This window comes from Zingiber officinale, chromosome 7B (assembly GCF_018446385.1).
Source record: "Zingiber officinale cultivar Zhangliang chromosome 7B, Zo_v1.1, whole genome shotgun sequence".
NCBI lineage: Eukaryota > Viridiplantae > Streptophyta > Magnoliopsida > Zingiberales > Zingiberaceae > Zingiber > Zingiber officinale.
Genome location: NC_055999.1, coordinates 8,954,984 through 8,965,485, shown reverse-complemented (window position 1 = coordinate 8,965,485; position 10,502 = coordinate 8,954,984).

Sequence of the window (10,502 nt, the reverse complement as noted above, 5' to 3'; positions counted from 1 at the left end):
TTGTAAGCAAATAACCTCTTGATCTTCTACCGTATTCCTCTTCTAATCTCAGACATTGTGTGGGCAATGATCTTTCGAGATGAGAACCACCAAGCTCCTTCTTCTCCAAGATAGATTTGGCCACCACCAATTCTCTAAGAGAAGTAGAGGTCCGACCACCACCACCAAGTTCCAAGGGATGCAAGAGCAAAGCCTCCTTTCTCTCCTTCTTCTCCTAGCTGGAACCGGCCACCAATAAGTGCTCCAAGGGAAGGATAATCCGGCCACTAAAGAAGAAGAGAAAAGGAAGGAATAGGGCCGGCCACACACCAAAGAAAAGAGGAGGAACTATAGAATAGATGTTCTTTTTGAAGGCACCTCTACCCCCTCTTTTATATTCCTTGGTCTTGGCAAATAAGGAAATTTAATTGTTATTAAAATTCTCTTATATTCCTTGCCTTTGGTTATTAAGGAAAAATTAATGAAATTTTCCTTTTAACCATGCTATGGCCGGCCACATCCCCATGCTCCAAATAAGGAAAGTTTTAAACACAAAATTAAAACTTCCTTATTTGTTTCCAGAAATTTTAAAATTAAAATTTCTCTAATAATTTATCCCTTCATGGTTGGTTATAAAAGGAAATTTTATAAATTAAAATCTTTCTTTTAAACATGTGGTTGATTTCCAAAAAGGAAAGTTATCTCTAAAATTAAAATCTCCTTTCAATCTACAAATAAGGAAAGATATATAATCTTTCTCTTAATCTTTTGTAGAAGACTATAAAAGGAAATATTTAATTTTTAAAACTCTGTTTTTAAATCATGAACATGGTTACAAAAAAGGAAAGTTTTATCAAAATTAAAATCTTCCTCTCAATCTACAAATAAGGAAAGATATCAAATCTTTTCTTAATCATTTGTAGAAGGAAAGATTTAAATTTTAAACTCTCTTTTAAAACCATGGAATCCACATAAGAAAAATTTTAAAATAAAAATCCTTTTATTTTTCTTAGGACTAGCCACACCATGCTTGGGCTCCAAGCATTGGCCGACCCCTACTTGGCTCAATCTTTGGGTCTTGGCCGACCCTAGCTTGGGCTCTAAGCTAGCTTGGCCGGCCACCAAAGAGTGGGTAAGAGGGTGTGTATAGGTGGGTATAATTATCTATATACAAGAGGCTACGATAGAAACCGAGAGGAGGAATTAGTTTTGGTCTCCCGATGAAATTAAGCTTCCCGTGTTCGCCCCAAACACCCAACTTAATTTCATCAATAACAATTCATACCACTAAAGAATTATTAATGAACTACCGCACCAATCTCAAATTACATTTTATGTTCCTTCTTATTATGAGTGTGTTAATCTCCCTATGTTTAAGATGTCGAATGTCCACTAATTAATTAAGTTACTGATAACTCATTTTAATTAATATCTTAGTCCAAGAGTAGTACCACTCAACCTTATCGTCATGTCGGACTAAGTCCACCTGCAGGGTTTAACATGACAATCCTTTTGAGCTCCTCTTGGGGACATTATCAACCTAGATTTCTAGGACACAGTTTTCTTCTATAATCAACAACACACACTATAAGTAATATCATTTCTCAACTTATCGGGCATTTTGATTTATCGAGCTAAATCTCACCCTTTGATAAGTCAAAGAAATAAATAATAAATATATGTGCTTGTTATTATATTAGGATTAAGAGCACACACTTCCATAATAACTAAGGTCTTGTTCTTTTATTAAGTCAATACAAAAAGAACTTATCTTAAATGGTCCTACTCAATACACTTAGAGTGTACTAGTGTAATTTATTAGTCAAGATAAACTAATACCTAATTACACTATGACTATTCTAACAGTTTGTTCCTTTCCATCTTAGTCGTGAGCAACTGTTTATAATTTATAAAAAACTGATAACATGATATTCTGTGTGTGACACCACACACCATGTTATCTACAATATAAATTAATTGAATAACTACACTTAACAAATAAATGTAGACATTTGACCAATGTGATTCTATTATTTTAAAAATAGATGTTTACAAAAAACTAGGCTTTTAGTATACCCTTTCGCAATAAGCCTTGCTTTGAAGGTTTCTACCTTCCCGTCTGTCCCTCTTTTCCTTTTGTAGATCCACTTGCATCCAATGGCTTTTACACCATTTGGTGGTTCTACAAGCTCCCAGACCTTATTAGAATACATAGATTCTATTTCAGAATTCATTGACATTTGCTAAGATACTGTATCTTTATCTTGGAGTGCTTCATCATATGTCCGGGGATCAAGTTCACGTTTACCCGGGATCAAATCCGAATACTCTCCCAAAAACATGAATCTCTCAGGTTGCCTCGCAACCCTCCCACTACGACGAGGCACTGTCTTTAATTGTGCATCATCTCTGACACGTGTTGCAGTCTCTTGTGGTACTTCATCTTGTACTGTTGGTACTAAAGTAGACGTGTCCTCTCTTATTCTTCTAGAACAATTTCACTCATGGGCTTATGGTTCATTACATAATCTTCCTCTAAAAATCAAGCATTGATGCTAACAATGATATTTTGATTTTTAGGATTATAAAAGAAACCACCTTTCGTTCCCTTAGGATATCCCACAAACAGACAAACTTCTGTACGTGATTCTAACTTGTCAGTATTTCCATTCAGTACATGTACTGGACTACCCCATATGCGGATATGATTCAGAATAGGCTTACGCCCATTCCACAACTCCATGGGAGTAGAAGGAACTGTTTTAGAAGGTACCATATTCAGAATATACACTGCTGTTTCTAGATCATATCCCCAAAATAAATTTAGTAATTCTGAATAACTCGTCATCGATCTAACGATTTCGATAAGAGTCTTATTCCTTCATTCTGCCACACCATTCTGTTGGGATGTACCAGGTGCAGACAATTGGGATGTGATCCTAGCTTTTGATAAGTAATTCCTAAACTCTCCAAAGAGGTATTCGCCACCACGGTTAGACCGTAGTGTCTTGATACTTTTACCAAGACGTTTCTCCACATCAGTCCTATATTCTTTGAACTTATCAAAGCATTTAGACTTGTGGCGCATCAAGTAAATGTATCCGTATCTTGAATAATCGTCTATAAAGGAGACGAAATATTCATAACCACCTCTTGCCTGGATAGACATAGGACCACACAAATCAGAATGAACTAGTTCTAACATATCTTTGGCTCTATACCCCTTGGCGTTAAAAGGTCTCTTGGTCATTTTACCTTCCAAATAAGATTCACAGGTTGGAAAGTTTTCCAACTCTAATGAACCCAAGAGTCCATCGGCTACAAGCCTTTGAATCCTGCTTAAGTTAATATGACCAAGCATTAGATGTCAAAGATATGTTTGGTTCATTTTCGAAGGTTCTTTTCTCTTATTAGAATTAGAATATGTGTTATTAATTTCCATTTATTATTTTTTGGGAGAAATTGGATTTAAAGTATATAAATTGCCAACCAATGCACCAGAACAGATAATAACTCTATTTCTCTTTATAACCACATTGTTACTAAAAGAAACAGAATATCCATCCAAATACAGTTTAAAACTGAAATGAAATTCTTTCTAAAACTAGGTACATAAAGATAATTTCTTAAAACTAAACTTATATTCATATCAAAAGATAAGTAGACATCTCCCACTGCAACAGCTGCCACCTTAGTAGCATTGCCCATGTAGACAGTTATCTCTCTTTCAAATAGTCGTCGGATTTCCTGGAACCCCTGCAAAGAGTTGCAGACATGATCAATGACTCCCATATCTACACATCAGGTGCTGGTAGATAACACCGCTAAACATGTTTCAACTACTAGAGAATGAGATATACCTATATTGTTCTCTTTCCTATGAGGACAGTCAGCCTTCCAATGTCCAGCCTGCTTGCAGATAATGCACTTGCCCCTCGGCTTCTTCATTCCAGCTTTTGGTCTTGTACCCAGAGGTTTATTCACCTTCTTTGCTGAAACAACCCGTTTCTTCTTCTTCTTGTCTTTCGACTTAGATGAAGAACCATTTTCAGCATAGTGAATCTGAGAATTTTGACGAAATAGCCCTTCTGCCGCCTGAAATTCTGTCAGTAGTTCCGCCAATGAATACATCCTTTAATTCATATTATAGTTCAGGCGGAAATGCTCAAAATTTCTGGGTAACGTTTGGAGAATAATATCAATCTGGGTTTCCCCATCGATTTCACCTCCAAGGATTTGTATTTCATTCAAATAAGCCATCATCTTTAGGATATGATTCCTTACAGGAGTACCTTCTGACATGGTGGCTGTCATTAACTTTCTCATAGCTTCTTGCCTAGCGGCCCGATCCTGGTGACTTAAGAGATCCTTGAGATTGTTCATTATATCATAAGCTGTTGGTAAATCCTGATGTTGATGTTGCAGCACATTTGACATTGAAGCTAAAATGTAACACCGCGCCATCTCATATGCTTTTACCCATTTCCTATGATTCTCAATCTCCTCTTGAGTAGATTCACCATTAGGCACATTAGAGCACTCCTCTGACAGTACAAATTTATAGCCCTCCGCAGTTAGGATAATGCCCAGGTTTCTTTTCTAATTAATATAGTTTGGACCAATAAGTTTGTTCTCTTTCAGTATAATGGCCAGTGGGTTGAAAGTCATCCTAAGAATCACAAAATAAACTTTGGGCAGGACTCTAAATTTAAAATAATATTGATTCCTCAAACAATAGTATTTAAATTTAACAACACCTCAAAACACCGTGAATTTTGCATGCCATGTTAGTGTGGACATATGCAAATTCAACATTTGCAAGAGGAGGGCATTACCCATTAATTTTATTATCTTGTCATCCTAACTTTATGACAAATAAAATTAATAGTTGGTTTTCCTTTGGTCACACAAAACAATAGCAGTGACTTCGTTGGGGAGGATACTATTGAATGCGTCTAAGTGTATACCATTACTTGATACTTAGTCCATTAAATAGGATTGTGCCCCTTCAGTTGGAGAAGATCACACGCTCCTAAATAATTTCCTATAACCATCCATAAAGGAAGTTTGATCCAGTGATCCGCAACAAACCCATCCGTTGTGGAGGGAGGCACTCAGAGCCAACACGCAAGCTGGTTGCATCACTTACAAACCAGTAATGGAGACCGTGGAATTTATTTAAAAATCCCTCTCTCACTTAGTTATTTAAGGTGAGGAATTTTAACCTAGTTTGCACACATCACACACATTACAGTAAATAAAAGTAATAAATATGGAAATTAATTTTCCAACTATTATGGCTTTTTTCCATCACTGTCCTTCGCGTTCTGCCAGCCCTAGGGTTCATGCCGTTGGGTCCATCAAGCTTCCATTTTCGCTGCACTTCTGGTCCTCCAATAGTACCACGCCTTGCAAGGATACGATCCGCGACAAAAATAGAATTTTACATATATTGATCCTATATTCCATAAAGGAATGTACATGTAATCTAGATCAAAACAAAAATATAAAATCCTAATAACTAATACAGCTCCTGCTGTATTTAATATTACAATCATGCATACACAATAAAATGCCCTTGACATGTCCAAGGGTCCAATCACACACAATATCTGTAAGCCATAATAGTTGGAACCTGCAACCACAGAGTTAGCACATCCTACTATTATCCTGCCTAAATTATGTATGACATGTGCATAATTAATTTTTAAAACTAAACACACAGAGGCAAAACCCTAGCTCTGATACCAATTGTTGGTTAGTCCTAGGAAGATCGTACTAGTTCCACTGTACAAAAATTTTGTACAAGTGTCGAACCTTTCCTAAACAACCTATTGTGTTCTTTAGAAATTAAATTAGGAATCATAAACGGAACTTAACATTATTGATTCCAAGTTTAACTTATCTGTTCCTAATGGTTTAGATTAGGATCGCAAACGATGCTTAACATTATTGATCCAAATCCACCTATGTTATAAAATCAATTAAATATTAATTTCCAAAATTGGCTTCCAGGTTAAACATGGCGAGGCACTAGGTCTTCTTGGATATGGGAGCAAACACCACTTCCTAGACAAAGCCTTTTAAAGAAATTTAATATTTAATTTCCTTATATAACTCTAGGTTTAACCAAAAGGAACAATCGAATCACAAATTCGAAAAACAAAAAAAAACACAAACTCGAATCACAAATTCGAAACTCTAGAATCATATGCCTCTTGTGTTTGGAATTCATACAAAGAAAAACTAGTATGATACAGAATACAATTACTAGTTATACCTTCCTTTGTAAGCAAATAACCTCTTGATCTTCTACCGTATTTCTCTTCTAATCTCGGACGTTGTGTTTGCAACGATCTTCCGAGATGAGAACCACCAAGCTCCTTCTCCAAGCTAGATTTGGCCACCACCAATTCTCCAAGAGAAGTAGAGGTCCGACCACCACCACCAAGCTCCAAGGGATGCAAGAGCAAAGCATCCTTTCTCTCCTTCTTCTCCTAGCTAGAACCGGCCACCAATAAGTGCTCCAAGGGAAGGATAATCCGACCACTAAAGAAGAAGAGAAAAGGAAGGAATAGGGCCGGCCACACACCAAAGAAAAGAGGAGGAGCTATAGAATAGATGTTCTTTTTGAAGGCACCTCTACCCCCTCTTTTATATTCCTTGGTCTTGGCAAATAAGGAAATTTAATTGTTATTAAAATTCTCTTATATTCCTTGCCTTTGGTTATTAAGGAAAAATTAATGAAATTTTCCTTTTAACCATGCTATGGCCGGCCACATCCCCATGCTCCAAATAAGGAAAGTTTTAAACACAAAATTAAAACTTCCTTATTTGTTTCCAGAAATTTTAAAATTAAAATTTCTCTAATAATTTATCCCTTCATGGTTGGTTATAAAAGGAAATTTTATAAATTAAAATCTTTCTTTTAAACATGTGGTTGATTTCCAAAAAGGAAAGTTATCTCTAAAATTAAAATCTCCTTTCAATTTACAAATAAGGAAAGATATCTAATCTTTCTCTTAATCTTTGTAGAAGACTATAAAAGGAAATATTTAATTTTTTAAACTCTCTTTTTAAATCATGAAGATTGTTATAAAAAAGAAAAGTTTTATCAAAATTAAAATCTTCCTCTCAATCTACAAATAAGGAAAGATATCAAATCTTTTATTAATCTTTTGTAGAATGAAAGATTTAAATTTTAAACTCTCTTTTAAAACTATGGAATCACATAAGAAAAATTTTAAAATAAAAATCCTTTTATTTTTCTTAGGGCCGGCCACACCATGCTTGGGCTCCAAGCATTGGCCGACCCCTACTTGGCTCAATCTTTGGGTCTTGGCCGACCCTAGCTTGGGCTCTAAGCTAGCTTGGTCGGCCACCAAAGAGTGGGTAAGAGGGTGGGTATAGGTGGGTATAATTATCTATATACAAGAGGCTACGATAGAGACCGAGAGGAGGAATTAGTTTTGGTCTCCCGATGAAATTAAGCTTCCCGTGTTCGCCCCAAACACCCAACTTAATTTCATCAATAACAATTCATACCACTAAAGAATTATTATTGAACTACCGCACCAATCTCAAATTACATTTTATGTTCCTTCTTATTATGAGTGTGTTAATCTCCCTGTGTTTAAGATGTCGAATGTCCACTAATTAATTAAGTTACTGACAACTCATTTTAATTAATATCTTAGTCCAAGAGTAGTACCACTCAACCTTATCGTCATGTCGGACTAAGTCCACCTGCAGGGTTTAACATGACAATCCTTTTGAGCTCCTCTTGGGGACATTATCAACCTAGATTTCTAGGACACAGTTTCCTTCTATAATCAACAATACACACTATAAGTAATATCATTTCCCAACTTATCGGGCATTTTGATTTATCGAGCTAAATCTCACCCTTTGATAAGTCAAAGAAATAAATACTAAATATATGTGCTTGTTATTATATTAGGATTAAGAGCACACACTTCCATAATAACTAAGGTCTTGTTCTTTTATTAAGTCAATACAAAAAGAACTTATCTTAAATGGTCCTACTCAATACACTCAGAGTGTATTAGTGTAATTTATTAGTCAAGATAAACTAATGCCTAATTACACTATGACTATTCCAACAGTTTGTTCCTTTCCATCTTAGTCGTGAGCAACTGTTTATAATTTATAAAGAACTGATAACATGATCTTCTGTGTGTGGCACCACACACCATGTTATCTACAATATAAATTAATTGAACAACTACACTTAACAAAAAAAGTAGACATTTGACCAATGTGATTCTATTATTTCAAAAATAGATGTTTACAAAAAGCTAGGCTTTTAGTATATACTCTAACACACACGACTGTGGCCTTCTTCACCTTTGGAAAGTTGTCACGGTCGTGCCTTTTGGCATGGCTGTGTGCTGCTTGGTGACGGGGATAATGGCATGGTCATGTGTCTCACACGGTCGTGACCCTCTTCACATCTGGATTGCAGGCACGGTCGTGCCATTTGGCACGGCTGGAACATGCTAATGGTCACACGACCATATGGCCTACATGACCCAAGCTCTTATGTGTGTTTTTGCTCTATTTTCGCTCCAAATAGTGTCTTGTCAATAAAAATAAGCAAAGAGCAGAACCTCGAACAAAATATAATGGAAGTATGATATTATAAAGAAATATGGTGCAATAAATATAGATTATGCTCATGAAATATAAGTAGATGTGTGTCCAAACATGTATAAAAGTGTATATAATTTACGCACATTATCATCGGAGTTGCTTTTGGGCATAGTAGAGGTTTTTTTGGAATAACACGCAGAAGTAGAAGTTGTTTGTGTTGATGCCTTGAAGTTTCTTGGTCGAATCCTCCTTTAATAGCCTATTTCAGGCACCCAGATCCCCTCCCGGGCGTTTGAACTGTGTTGACATAGTGAGCTCTTGCCAACTTTTTGTCAGTCTCTTCTTCCTACAAAATTAAGTTAGTCCAAGCAATAACATATGAAGCATAATCAGTTTTGACAACCTTCGGACTGTCCGGTCCTGGCTTTGAGTTTCATTGAAACTCTAGGTCGGACCGATGCGTACTGTTCTCTCTTCAAAGAACACGTCCTCACCTATTCCTCTCAAGAGAGATTATCTTTTGCTAGACTAGTCCTCCAGACTATCTAGACTTTTGCTCAGCGTCTGAGACATCAAGACTTCATGTTGAACATCCGATCCCCGATCCATCCAGTTTTCCACTTAGTGCTTGCGACCCCTAGGATTTTCACCTAGCATCCTCGACTCTAGAATTTTACCCAACATCCTCGACTCACCAAGACTTTTCCCAGTCACCTAGACTAGGACTTCGTTGCCTAACTGTTTCCACCTGCCTAGCTTGAACTAAGACTTTCCTTTGCCTAAGATCACTTAGGACTTTTTTGTACACTTATTTCAACTTATTAGACAACAAGAAACTTTAACTTTGAACCCTTTGCCATAATCAAAACTTAAGTTTAATCATCAGGTGCTTCCTACACCAACATCTTAGTGTAGGAGTCACTGAAAGCTCCGAACCAAATATAACCACTTGCGTTCTTGTGCTTTCTTATTTCTATTTTTTCCACTGCACGAACTTTGTTTTTAAAAGAAGAAAAAGGTAAGTTTTTTAAAATCACGTGATTCACCGCCCTCTCACGTGCGTAACGATCCAACAGTTCATTCTCTACTCCTGCGAGAGTAGCCTTCGCCTTGTTGCGACTAGATTCCAACTCACACAGCAGAATTTTGCTGGATCTAGCCTCCTCCTGATGGTCACTAACTCCACCTCCTAAAGGTTAAGTCTCTTTTTGCAGGTGATCCTATCTGAAACTGAAGAGATGACGCACTGGTGACGGTGGCTTGATTGTTGATCGAAGCAAGACTTTTTTTACTCTAAGGGGGATTTTTCTTTTTGATCCTGCGCACACCTAGACAAGAAAACAGGATGTCAATACCAAAAAACTAGGGAGGGGGTCCCTGATAAAGGTCCTCTGACGCTCAAGTCAGTACATATCTTGATGAGTGAATGAAGAACAATAGAGAAAATGCTCGTGTGAGAATAAGACTCAGATGTTGTGTAAAGCCTACCTTGCCAATGAAGATGACCCCCTTTATATACCACCTCTCGTAACCTTCATAATCATTAGATGGCCTAGAATGTCATGATGTAAAGGCGTATCACTTAAGCAATATGTAATGATTATCCAAGGAATCTTCCATTTACCTATATATATGTTGGTGCAATCGACCTAGGTTTTGATGTGTGTGTCAAAGAGTTTAAGTTAGTCTTTCATATGTATTTGATATGTGTTTGAGTCTTGCAGGACTTGGAGAAATACATGTGGAACTTGGTACGGCCAAGTGTGGGAAGCTCATCCAAGGGCTCGGATCGTTGAGTCGGTGAAGGATGGTGTGGAAGACATCCGAGGGACCGCCGGACGAGGAGCAATGGAGTGGAGTCGAGGAAAGCGGACTTCAAGGTAACGTGAAGGATGGCACGGAGAGGAGTC